The 14,077-nt window shown below is 35.7% G+C and overlaps 1 non-coding gene across 1 annotated transcript; it reads right to left on the bottom strand.

Moving 5' to 3' along the window:
• Window positions 1–206: 206 nt before the first annotated feature.
• LOC698545 (NADH dehydrogenase [ubiquinone] 1 alpha subcomplex subunit 5) lies at window positions 207–560 on the bottom strand. Its single transcript, XR_003729204.1, has one exon. It is a non-coding gene; the product is annotated as an NADH dehydrogenase [ubiquinone] 1 alpha subcomplex subunit 5 (transcript).
• Window positions 561–14,077: the final 13,517 nt, after the last annotated feature.

Genomic DNA, 14,077 nt, shown 5'->3' with positions numbered 1-14,077 from the left:
CATCTTGGAAATAATTTGTGTGAAAAATTTACAAATCAAAAATTGACTCACAAGATGATGTTACCATAATCATTCATTTTAACGAGTCTCCTATTTTCTGTATCAGTTTTCTTGATTATAAAATATCAATAATATGAACACACTCTTAATGTAACAGAATATTTAATTACATCTATTTCCCTCAACCCACCAAAGTCATTTAATAATTATATTGGCTCTTTCCACTGATTGGCAGGAGGCTCTTCCACTAATGCCTCCCATGGTTTCCACTGCATTGTTTTTCTCACCAGACTCAGTTCATTTTCAGCCTGATGAATCCCCTCTTCTATCTGACCACCTTGAAGTTGGTCTTCTAATTTTTTAACATCTGGTTCCACTTTAAGCATAGCCAACCTCTCATTTGTAATCTGTTCTGTACACTTTTTATATGCTGCATTTTTAGAGATTTGCTCAAGAACATCAAGGATCTTTGTGTACAGTATTCTTAGCCTCTCATGTGGATTCTCACATGCAGCCAATCCTACAGGACCAGTAGTCTTCTTTGGCACACCTTGTCCCATATTTAATTACTCTTTGCATCCCAGTGCCTAGCTTCATGCCTGCATAAAGTGATAGTAAATGTCTGTTAAATTGAAATGAATCAATAAACATTCTAAAGTAAAAACCAAAACATCACAGCCATAGTAGGGCTTATAGGACATGTTGGAAATCTACTCAACATTTAATTAGTGGTTGCTTGGTAGATTGATATAGAAATTCAATTTTTATCTGATCTGTGAACATAACATTTCTTTTACCAATTAGCCAAATGTGCTATATCAACTAATTGGGGTGAGGTGATTTCTCTCTTTTAATAGATGTACACTTACTCCCATCAATATAGGGTGCTAAAATATTTTCATATTATCCTTTTGTTTTTCATTCTCCAGAAAAGTCATTGTCAGAAGAGAACAAGGATGCAAGCATAAAATTAGTTAAGTGAAAACAAGGTCACCTCTTGGAAATTTTATAAAAACAATGTAATTTTCTCCTGTTTGGCAGAGTTATAATGCTGCCATCACAGGGATCATAAAATTTATAAAAGAATAGGCACATTTATTTGGGGGCAATGCTCTAAAATTTCAAGTGATAGGAAACATGCCAACCTCTAGCATGAATAAACTTTTATCAAAATGTGCTGCATATTTCAGTTTTCTAAATCTGGAATTAAAAAAAACAGGGACCATTTTCTTCAAATGTTGAACAGCATCATGTTTGAGAGAAGACAGTTAATTTAAAACATTAGAGGAAAATTGATGGAGTTGTTAATGGAAAATGGAAGATTACAGCTTTTAGTGACATGTTAGACAAGCACATTTAAACAATTTAAAAGTGCTTTTCCCCCACAGGATCACTTATGTCTCATTTTTGAGTTGTCAATGTCTCTAATTCATTCCAGCTGCTTCTGATTAGTTCATCTTTTTGAAGCAATGCAGTTTCATGGTGATAAGAGAAATGTATCTTTTCTTATGCGTATGCAAAAAACGCTCTCAGCAGTACCCATCAAAGGTCCTTATGATGATCTAAGCTACATTTCAAAGATAAGAGTGACCAAGTAGCCAGGACATCAGAGATGCAGTTTTCAAATGACCAAGCATTTGAGAACTCTATGCACTCCACATCTTAAAAAGCTTCAGGATTTTGCCTAGGAAAGTCTAATCCATGCATCACTCTTAAAAAAAATAAACAGACAAAAAGGTATGTGTGTGTCTGTTATGTTTCAAAGCAAGGAACATGTGACCTATATCTTATTTGATACTAAAGGTACTGTGTCATCCCAAAAGAAAGAAGAGTTCCAAGCTGCTGGAGTGGACCCAAACAAGGAGCCCTGGTGGGTGAATGTCTTGTCGTTTGGAATTAAACAAGCAGAAAGTAGTGAGAGTTTGAATATAAGGTGCCTAAGGGCTATAATGTATAACGACAGAACTTTGAACCAGAGCTGTAGAACTCAGTTTTACTGGGTAAGTTTGTCAGTATAGACCTTATAGAAACCATCCCACAGGAGATCACAGGTGACTTGTAGGAGGTGGTTGTGCTCCTATACAATCTGACATGGAAGTTTGGACTAAAAGTTGTCTCTAGAGAAGAAAGGTGGATTCTCAGAGCTAGTGGGGCTAACAAAGGCAACATCAGATCCTCAAAAATATGGCCAAATAATTGTCCTATTCTGTCAAGTGTTAGCATTACTCCCTATCCAAAAACTCTATCATTGTATACCTGGTAAGTACAAATACATTTCCAACCACATTTTCATACTTTCTTTCTTCGTTAAAATCCATTTTCCCATTTTCTGAGAAGGCAGGGAGGCAATTCTGTAAGTCTGTTTTCTCTCTGAGAAAAAAGAGAGACTAGAAAAAAGAACCAGCTCTTTCACCTTCAGAACTAGAGAATGAGCCTCTAACCAGATTACAACATTGGGCAAAAGTTTGATACTATTATTAAGTATATTGATTATATATATATATATATATATATATATATATATTTTTTTTTTTTTTTTTTTTTTTTTTTTTTGAGGCGGAGTCTTCACTCTGTCGCCCAGGCTGGAGTGCAGTGGCACCATCTCGGCTCACTGCAAGCTCCGCCTCCCGGGTTCGCGCCATTCTCCTGCCTCAGCCTCCCGAGTAGCTGGGACTACAGGCGCCCGCCACCGCGCCCGGCTAATTTTTTGTATTTTTTTTTTTAGTAGAGACGGGGTTTCACCGTGTTAGCCAGGATGGTCTCGATCTCCTGACCTCGTGATCCGCCCGCCTCGGCCTCCCAAAGTGCTTATATTTTTAAGACACTTTCTATCAGTGCTTCTTGAGAGTGAAACCTAAGGAAGAACCAGACACCTAGTGGCCCTGGCTGAGGTGGAGGCTTTAGCAGAGGGTTAGAAGCATTTCTTATTGGGTGACTGACAATGCATTTTGGAGAAGGAACCAGTATAGTCTGATCCTGAAATGATTTATCCAACAACATAGAGAGAGTGCCTACTGCTCAGTAACCTAGGAAATCAAATGCTAAACCCCATCGTTGAACATAAAACCCACTGAAAATGTGATAGATTAAAGTATGCACATACAGAAGATCAGAAGCTCAGTGTCTGTGCAGTTGTGAGGCTATGTCAATCCTTTCTCTTCTCCCTTTTCTGAAACTCATAATACAACTGGCAGAGAAGCTGTCACTATAAAAATGGTTAGAGATAGATATTACTGGATTTTTTTAGAAGGTGCGGATGAGGTTTAATTTTCCAATATAGCTTTTCCTTTGGGGTATCATTTGGAAAATTGTTTGTATAACTGTGCCTGCTATGAAATGACAACTTTTACATTTCTTAATGTCTGTTGACCTTCTGCTTTTACAGTGATCATAAGGTGTTTTTGTTGTTACTAATATAGTAATTGTTCTTGATGGATTTCTCCCAGAAAAGCTATCATTTACATCGCTTGATGATGTTGTCACTTTTGCACTTTGTGTAATAAGAGAGCTATATAGAGCTATTTGTCTATGTAGACAAAGACACCTGTTTTTCACATTTTCCTGTCCCAAGTACTAATTTTTCTTCTATACTATATACCTTTCTCTAGTGTTATATTAATACCATTCTCACCGGGCATCATATTTAGGCTACTAGGCTTTAAATAATTAAAACATATGTCCTCCAAGTTGACAGTAAAATGTTTTTCCAAAGCTAAAGGACAATAGTAGTTTTTCACCACCCAAACCTTTAATGTATGATCATCAATCCCTAGATTCCAAAAAATTGAAAAAAGTTAGTTAAGCATCAAGACCATTTCAAAGGTTGACAATGAAGACAGAAAAATATTTAGCACTGGAGGCTGGGTGCAGTGGCTCAAGCCTGTAATCCCAGCACTTTGGGAGGCCAGGGCAGGTGGATCATGAGGTCAGGAGATAGAGACCATCCTGGCTAACACGGTGAAACCCCATCTCTACTAAAAATACAAAAAATTAGCCAGGTGTGGTGGAGGGCACCTGTAGTCCCAGCTACTCAGGAGGCTGAGGCAGGAGAATGGCATGAAGCTGGGAGGCGGAGCCTGCAGTGAGCTGAGATTGCATCACTGCACTCCAGTCTGGGTGATAGAGCGAGACTCTGTCTCAAAAAAAAAAAAAAAAAAAAAAAAAGAAAAGAAAAAGCAAGCAAGCAAGCAAGCACTGGAACTGGGGTTTACCTTGACCTCCTGAAAGAAACAAGATAATGACAGAGCTTGGTCAGCATGTTCCAAGACACCTGGCAAAGTTGGGTCTCTTTGGATGTGTATAGCATTCCTTATCCTAGATCCCATTTTTATGACTTCTCCAGACTTGGTAGCATTAAATATTTCTGCATAGAAGATGCTTGGTTCCTGACCAGGAAAGAAAACATTTATCAGTGTAAAGGAATTGTTAGCCAAAATATGAAAGTGCTCTATGACTACATAGGTACTGGAATTTAAACTCAGGAGTGTTTGACTCCAAGGCTCAATTTTTGTACCCTGTGTTCTGCTGCTTCTCTAACAATGTGCCTGAAGTGCTATGTGAGGGCCTGCTTGCCATGACTCAAGGAAAAAATGATAGCCAAGGAGAGGGACTGGGCAACAACTAAAGGCTGCTACAATTGTGGTTTGTCAGATGCTGGTTTCTTTGCAATGCCTAGATAGAATGCAGCTGGGAGGCTCTGGACAAATGCAGTATTTATTGTTAGCTATGGCTCACTGCCTATAATTTCTATGTACTCACTTTCCATAATGATATGGAGCTGAGGAATAAGTACCCTTCAAGAATCCTTTTGCCTCCTTTCTTTAAACATTAGGAAAGAGCTGGTCTAAGTAGTCCATTATGCTTCCTGGTACCAGAACTCCAACCTGATCCCACTCAATCATTAGAGCTGAGGGAGTCTTCCAAATGAAAGGCACAACCCCGCTATTCAGTAGTGAACTGCAAAAGAAAATAAATGTAAAATGGGTAGTTGCAGGAGTTGGGAAAGAGTTTTTGTGTCTTTGCCCTTTCTACTGAATGCTCTATCCCCCTGCTCCATCAGGTATTACTTATAATACCTGACACAATGTAAATGCTATATAAATAATTGTTATACTAAATATGGAGGGTCAATTGTATTCTGGCACTTATGTATTTTGTCAGCCCCCCAGGTCCAATTGGCATGATGTCATCATTATGTGCATCAGTGGGACATGTAGCAGCTTGCTCGACTGACCAAAAGTTCTGTAGACTATATTATAAGCAGAGAGCAGGAAAATTTCACATAACCTGGGGCAAGACAGTGAATGTGTTCAAAACTCTAATTTAAAATTGGTAGGATGATATATTTTAGAAATATTTTCATCAATATGATCAAAATTTTAATGATTAGCACTCAAGCTTCGATTTTGTAGAAAATTCACATATGTAAGATGTTTCATTTCCTGATAAAGTCCACTAAATAAAATATATGGAGTGAATTTATTTTTGGATTTTTTTCTCTTTTATTGATACATAATATTTTACATATTTATGGAGTACATGTATTTGTTACATGCACAGAATGTGTAATCATCAAGTCATTGTTTTGAGGTTGCCACCACCTCGAGTGTTTATCATTTTTACTTGTTGGTATGATTTTAAGTTCTCTCTTCTAGTTACTTTGAAATATAAGTAATATTGTTGCTAAGTATGAGTCACCATAGTCTGCTATTAAATATGAGAATTTCTTCTGTCTAACTGTATGTTAGTACTCATAATCAATCTCTCTTCATTCCCCCTTCCTCATCTACTCTTCACAGTCTCTGGTATCTATCATTCTATTCTCTATGTCCATGAGATCAAATTTTCTAGCCTTCACATATGAGTGAGAAGATATGATATTTGTCTTTCTCTGACTGGCTTGTTTTACTTAACATAACCTCTAGTTTCCTCCATGTTGCTGAAAATGACACAATTTTTTTAATGGCTTAATAGTATTCCATTGTGTGTATACCACATTTTCTTCATCCCATTAGTCTGTTGGTGAGCACTTAGGTTGCTTCCAAATCTTGGCTACTGTGAATAGTGCTGCAATAAACATGTGAGTGCAGGCATCCCTTTGGTATAGCTGATTTCTTTTCCTTTGGATAGATGCCCAGTAGTGAGATTGTTAGATTATATGGCAGTTCTATTTTTACTTTTCTTAAGAAATCTCCATACCATTTTTCATATTGATATACTAATTCACATTTCCACCAACAGCATATAAGAGCTTTTCTCCACATCCTCATTAATATCTGTTATTTGTCTTTTTAATCACAGCCATTCTGACTGGGATAAGATGATATCTCATTGTGGTTTTGATTTACATTTCACTAATGATTAGTGATAATGAGCATTTTTGATATACATGCTGGCCATTTGTATGTTTTCTTTTAAGATACGTCTATTCATGTAATTGGCCCATTTTTAAATGAGATTATTTATTACTCTTGAGTTGTTTGAGTTACTCGTATATTCTGGATATTAGTCACCTGTTGTATGAGTAAATTGCAATTATTTTCTCCCATTCAAGAGGTTGTTCCTTCACTCTTTTTTTTTTTTTTCTGCACAGAAGAATTTTAGTTTAATTAAATCCCATTGTCTTTTTTTTTTTTTTTTTTTTTTTTGCCTGTACTTTTGAGGTCTTAGCCATAAAATATTTGCCTAGACCAATGTCCTGATGAGTTTTCTCTACATTTTCCTCTAGTAGTCTTATAGTTTCAGGTCTTATGTTTAAGTCTTTAATCCATCTTGAGTTGACTTTTGTATGTGGTGAGAGGTAAGAGTTCAGTATCATTATTCTGTATACAGTTATCCAATTTTCCCAGCACAATTTATTGAAGAGTGTCCTTCCTCAAGGACACTGTTTTGGGCAGCTTTGTTGAAGACTGGCTGTAAAAATGTGGATTTATTTCTGGGTTCTTTATTCTGTTTAATTTGTCTGTGCATTTATTTTTATACCAATAGCATGCTGTTTTATTTACTATTACCTTGTAATATATTTTGAAGTCAAGTAGTTTGATGCCTCTAGCTTTGTTCTTTCTGCTTAGTATTGCTTTGGCTATTTGGGCTCTTCTTTGCTTCCATACAAATTTAGGACTGTTTTTACTATTTTTGTCACAAATGACATTAATGTTTTTATAGGACTGCATTGAATTCATAGACTGCTATTTGCAGTGTGGTAATTTCAATGATATTAATTCTTCCAATCTATGAACATGAAATGTCCTTTTTTGTGTGTCTTCTTCAATATTTTTCATCAGGTTTTTTTTTTTTGAGTTTTAATTGTAGAGATCTCTCACTTCCTTGATTAAATTTTGTTCTTATATTGTTATTTGTAGCTACTGTAAATCGGATTGCCTTCTTGATTTCTTTTTTGGTTATTTCATTGTTGTTATATAAAAATGCTACTGATTGTTGTATGTTGATTTTACATCCTGCAAAGTTATTGAATTTTTTAAATCACTTCTAAGAGTTTTTTTGGTGGAGTCTTTGTTTTTCTAGATATACGATTATGTCATCTTCAAAAGGAGACAATTTGATTTCCTCTCTTCCAACCTGGATGCATTTTATTTATTTATTTTTTTTTGCTTGATTATTCAGCTAGGAGTTCAAGTACCATCTTGAATAGGAATGAAGAAAGTGAGCATACTTGTCTCGTTCCAGAGAAAATGTTTTCAACTTTTATCCATTTGGCATAATGTTAGCTGTGAAATTGTCATATATGACCTTTATTATTTTGAGTTGTGGTTCAACCATGCCTAGTTTGTTGAGAATTTTTATCATAAAGAGGTATCGAATTTTATCAAATGCTTTTTCTATGTCTATTAAGGTGACAATATAGTTTTTGTTCTTCATTCTGTTGATGTGATATCACTTTTTTTTTATTTCTGTATATGAAATCTTCCTTGCATCCTTTAAATTCTACTTGATTATGTTGTATTATCTTTTTGATGTATTGTTGGATTTGGTTTGCTAATAGTTTGTTGAGGATTTTTGCGTCTATGTTCATCAGAAGTATTCACTTGTAGTTTTCTTTTTAATTGTATCCTTGTCTGGTTTCTGTATTGGAATAATGCAGGCCTTGTAGAATGAGTTAGGGAGAATTCCTTCCTCTTCAATTTTTTAGAATACTTTGAGGAGGAGAATTAATATTTACTCTTTTAATATGTGCTAGAATTCAGCATTGAATCTATCCAGTATTGAGCTCTTCTTTGTTTGGAGAATTTTAATTACTGAGTCAGTCTCACTACTTGTTATTGGGCTCTCAGGTTTTCTAGCTCTTGTTGATTTATTCGTGGTAGGTTATGTTTCCAGGGATTTATCCATTTCCTCTAGGTTTTTCTATTTGTTAGTGTATAGTTATCACAGTCTCTGATGATCTTTTGTGTTTCTGTGTTATCAATTGTAGTGTCTCCTTTTTCATTTCTGATTTTGTTTGTCTTTTTGTTAGTCTAGTTAAAAGTTTCTCAATTTTTTAAACTTTTTAAAAAACCAACTTTTCACTTCATTAATTTTTTGTATTTTTTTAAGTCTCTGTTTAGTTGTCCTCTGATCTTTATTGTTTTTTTTTTTTTCTGTTAATTTTGGGTTTGGTTTGTTCTTGCTTTTGTAGTTCCTTGAAGTGCATCATTAGATTATTTAAAATCTTTCTGTTTTGTTGATATAGGTGTTTATTACTATAAACACCGCTCTTAGCACAGCTTTTGCTGTGTCCCACAGATTAGTATGTTGTATTTCCATTTTCATTTTTTCAATAATTTTTTTGATTTTCATTTTCTTTATTCACCCAATAGTTCTTTAGGAATGTTGTTTAATTTCCATATATTTGTATAGTTTTCAAAATCTTCCTTGGTAATGATTTTTAGTTTTGTTCCATTGTGGTCTAAGAAGATACATGATATGATTTTGATATTTTAAAAATTTTGAGACTTGTTTAGTGGCCTAATATATGATCAATTCTGGAGAATGTTCCATGGACTGATGAGATAAATGTATTCTGCAGCTGTTGGATATAATGTTCTGTAAATACCTGTAAGGTCCATTTGGTTTGAAGTCTAATTTAAGTCCAATGTTTAGTGCTGATTTTGTGTGTAGTTGATCAGTCTAATGCTGAGTGGGGATCATATATCTTTCTTTAGATCAAGTGATATTTTCTTTATTAATCTGGGTGCTCCAGTGTTGGGTGCCTGTATATTTAGAATTATATCCTCTTACTCAATTGGTCCATTTATTATTATAAAATAACTTTTGCTTTTTAAAGACTGTTTTTGACTTAAATTCTGTTTTATCTGAGTATATCTACTCCTGCTTGCTTTTGGTTTTCATTGGCATGGAATATCTTTTTCCATCTCTTCATATTCAGTCTATATGTACCTTTAGAGGTAAAGTGTTTCCTATTGGCAGCATATATTTGGATACTGTTTTTTAAAAATACATATGTAGCCAATCTATATCTTTCAAGTGGAGAATTTAATTTACTTCCATTCAGAGTTCCTATTGATACGTGAGACTTTGTTCCTGTTATATTTTGTTTCCTAGTTGTTTCATATGTCCTTTTTTCCTTCCTTTTTCACCTGTTTCTTCTTGCATATATTTTTAAAATTAAAAAAATTATTTTAATTTTTGTGAGTACATAATAGGGGTATATATTTATGGGGTATGTGAGATGTTTTGCTACAGGCAGTGCATACTAATCACATCATGTAAATGGAGTATCCATCTCCTCCAGCATTTATCCATTGTATGACAAATGGTCCACTCTCGCTTGGTTATTTGAAAATGTAAAATGAAATTATTATTATAGTCACCCAGTTGTGCTATCAAATACGAGGTTTTATTCATTCTATCGATTATTGTTGAACCCATTAACCATTCCTACCTATCCGCCAGCCCCCACCTATACTTCCTAGCTCTGATAACCATCTTTCAACTCTTTATCTCCACGAGTTCAACTGCTTTGATTATTAGGTCTTACAAATAAGTGAGAACATGCAATATCTGTATTTCAGTGCCTGGCTTATTTAACTTAGCATAATGACCTCCAGTTCCATCTGTGTTGTTGTAAATGATAGGATCTCATTCTTTTTATGGTTGAATAGTACTCCATTGTGTATATGTACAACATTTTCTTTATTCACTCATCTGTTAATAGACACTTAGGTTGCTTCCAAAATCTGGCTGTTGTGAACAGTGCTGCAACAAACATGGAAATGAAGATTGTTTTTATTACGTTATACTTTAAGTTCTGGGATACATGTGCAGAATATGCAGGTTTGTTACATAGATATACAAGTGCCATGGTGGTTTGCTGCACTCATTAACCCATCATCTACTTTAGGTTTTTCTCTCAATGCTATCCCTCCCCTAGCCCTGCACCCCCCGACAGCACCGCTGTGTGATGTTCCCCTCCCTGTGTCAATGTGTTCTCATTGTTCAACTCCAACTTATGCGTGAGAACATACGGTATTTGGTTTTCTGTTCCTGTGTTAGTTTGCTGGGAATGATGGTTCCCAGCTTCATCCACGTCCCTGCAAAGGATATGAACTCATCCTTTTTATGGGTGCATAGTATTCCATGGCATATATGTGCCAGATTTTCTTTATCCAATCTACCATCAATGGGCATTTGGGTTGGTTCCAAGTCATTGCTATTGTGAACAGTGCTGCAATAAACATATATGTGCATGTGTCTTTATAGTAGAATGATTTATAATCCTTCCAGTATATACCCAGTGATGGTATTTCTGGGTCAAATGGTATTTCTAGATCTTTGAGGAATTGCCACACTGTCTTCCACAATGGTTGAATTAATTTACACTCCCACTAACAGTGTAAAAGTGTTCCTGTTTCTCCAAATCCTCTCCAGCATCTGTTGTTTCCTGACTTTTTAATGATCACCATTCTAACTGGTGGGAGATGGTATCCCATTGTGATTTTGCTTTGCATTTCTCTAATGACCAGTGATGATGAGATTTTTTTCATGTTTGTTGGCTACATAAATGTCTTCCTTTGAGAAATGCCTGTTCATATCCTTCACCCACTTTTTGATGGGGTTGTTTGCTTTTTTCTTGTAAATTTGTTTGAGTTCTTTGTAGATTCTGGATATTAGCCCTTTGTCAGATAGATTGCAAAAATTTTCTCCCATTTTGAAGGTTTCCTGTTCACTCTGATGAAAGTTTCCTTTGCTGTGCAGAAGCTGTTTACTTTAATTAGATTCCATTTGTCAATTTTGGCTTCTGTTGCCGTTGCTTTTTGTGTTTCAGTCATGATGTCTTTGCCTATGCCTATGTCCTGAATGGTATTGCCTTGGTTTTCTTCTAGGGTTTTTATGGTTTTAGGTCTTACGTTTAAATCTTTAATTGATCTTGAGTTAATTTTTGTATAAGGTGTAAAGAAGGGGTCCAGTTTCAGTTTTCTGCATATGGCTAGCCAGTTTTCCCAATACCATTTATTAAATAGGGAATCCTTTCCCCATTGCTTGTTTTTGTCAGGTTTGTCAAAGACCAGATGGTTGTAGATGTGTGGCATTATTTCTGAGGCCTCTTTTCTGTTCCATCGGTCTATATATGTCTTTGGTACCAGTACCATGCTGTTTTGGTTACTGTAACCTTATAGTATAGTTTGAAGTCAGGTAGTGTGATGTCTCCAGCTTTGTTCTTTTTGCTTAGGATTCTCTTGGCTATACAGGCTCTTTTTTGGTTCCATGTGAAATTTAAAGTATTTTTTTTTCTAATTCTGTGAGGAAAGTCAATGGTAGCTTGATGGGGATAGTATTGAATCTATAAATTACTTTGGGTATTATGACCATTTTCACAATATTGATTCTTTTTATCTGTGAGCATGAAATGTTTTTCCATTTGTGTCCTCTCTTATTTCCTTGAACAGTGGTTTGTAGTTCTCCTTGAAGTGGTTCTTCATATACCTTGTAAATTGTATTCCTAGGTATTTTATTCTCTTTGTAGCAATTATGAATGGGCATCCACTCATGATTTGGCTATCTGTCTGTCTATTTTTGGTGTATAGGAATGCTTGTGATTTTGCACATTGAATTTATATCCTGAGACTTTGCTGAAGTTGCTTATCAGCTTAAGGAGATTTTGGGCTGAGACGATGGGGTTTTCTAAATGTACAGTCATGTCATCTGCAAACAGAGACAATATGACTTCCTCTCTTCCTATTTTAATACACTTTATTTCTTTCTCTTGCCTGATTGCCCTGTCCTGAACTTCCAATACTGTGTTGAATAGGAGTGGCTAGAGAGGGCATCCTTGTCTTGTGCTAGTTTTCAAAAGGAATGCTTCCACCTTTTGCCTATTTGGTTTTATATTGGCTGTGTGTTTGTCATAAATACCTCTTATTATTTAGAACTACGTTCCAACAATACCTAGCTTATTGAGAGCTTGTAGCATGAAAGGTTGTTGAATTTTATTAAGACTTTTTTTGCCTCTGTTGAGATAATCATGTAGTTTTTGTCATTGGTTCTGCTTATGTGATGGATTACGTTTGTTGATTTGCATATGCTGAAACAGCCTTGCAACCCTGGGATGAAGCCAACTTGATTGTGGTGCATAAGCTTTTAGATATGCTTCTGGATTCAGTTTGAGAGTGTTTTATTGAGGATTTTTGCATCGATGTTCATCAGGGATATTGGCCTGAAATTTTCTTTTTTGGTTCATCTCTGCCAGATTTTGGTATCAGAATGATGCTGGCCTGAAAAAATGAGGTAGGGAGGAGTCGCTCTTTTTCTATCGTTTGGAATAGTTTCAGAAGTAGTGGTGCCAGCCCCTCTTTGTACCTCCAGTAGAATTTGGCTATGAATCCATCTGCTCCTGGGCTTTTTTCAGTCAGTAGGCTATTAATTACTGCCTCAATTTCAGAACTTGTTATTGGTCTATTCAGGGATTTGACTTCTGTCTGGTTGTCTTGGCAGGGTGTAGGTGTCCAGGAATTTATCCATTTGCGCTAGGTTTTCTAGTTTATTTGCATAGAGGTGATAATAGTATTCTCTCATGGTAGTTTGTATTTCTATGGAATCAGTGGTGATACCTCCTTTATTATTTTGTATTGTATCTATTTGATTCTTCTCTCTTTTCTTCTTTATTAGTCTGGCTAGTAGTCTCTCTATTTTCTTAATCTTTTCAAATAACCAGCTCCTGGACTCTGATTTTTTGAAGGGTTTTTTGTGTCTCTATCTCCTTCATTTCTGCTCTGATCTTAGTTATTGCTTGTCTTCTGCTAGCTTTTGAATTTTTTTGCTCTTACATCTCTAGTTGTTTTATTTTTTTATTTTTTTAAAAATTTATTTATTATTATTATACTTTAAGTTCTAGGGTACATGTGCATAACGTGCAGGTTTGTTACATATGTATACTTGTGCCATGTTGCTGTGCTGCACCCATCAACTCGTCAGCACCCATCAACTCATCATTTACATCAGGTATAACTCCCAATGCAATCACTCCCCACTCCCCCCTCCCCATGATAGGCCCCGGTGTGTGATGTTCCCCTTCCTGAGTCCAAGTGATGTCATTGTTCAGTTCCCACCTATGAGTGAGAACATGTGGTGTTTGGTTTTCTGTTCTTGTGATAGTTTGCTAAGAATGATGGTTTCCAGCTGCATCCATATCCCTACAAAGGACACAAACTCATCCTTTTTTATGGCTGCATAGTATTCCATGGTGTATATGTGCCACATTTTCTTAATCCAGTCTGTCACTGATGGACATTTGGGTTAATTCCAAGTCTTTGCTATTGTGAATAGTGCCGCAATAAACATACGTGTGCATGTGTCTTTATAGCAGCATGATTTATAATCCTTTGGGTATATACCCAGTAATGGGATGGCTGGGTCATATGGTACATCTAGTTCTAGATCCTTGAGGAATCGCCATACTGTTTTCCATAATGGTTGAACTAGTTTACAATCCCACCAACAGTGTAAAACTGTTCCTGTTTCTCCACATCCTCTCCAGCACCTGTTGTTTCCTGACTTTTTAATGATCGCCATTCTAACTGGTGTGAGATAGTATCTCATTGTGGTTTTGATTTGCATTTCT

Source organism: Macaca mulatta, chromosome 4, assembly GCF_049350105.2.
Source record: "Macaca mulatta isolate MMU2019108-1 chromosome 4, T2T-MMU8v2.0, whole genome shotgun sequence".
NCBI lineage: Eukaryota > Metazoa > Chordata > Mammalia > Primates > Cercopithecidae > Macaca > Macaca mulatta.
The sequence above is the reverse complement of the archived record's forward strand: the minus strand, read 5'-3'. Positions and strand labels throughout refer to the sequence as shown.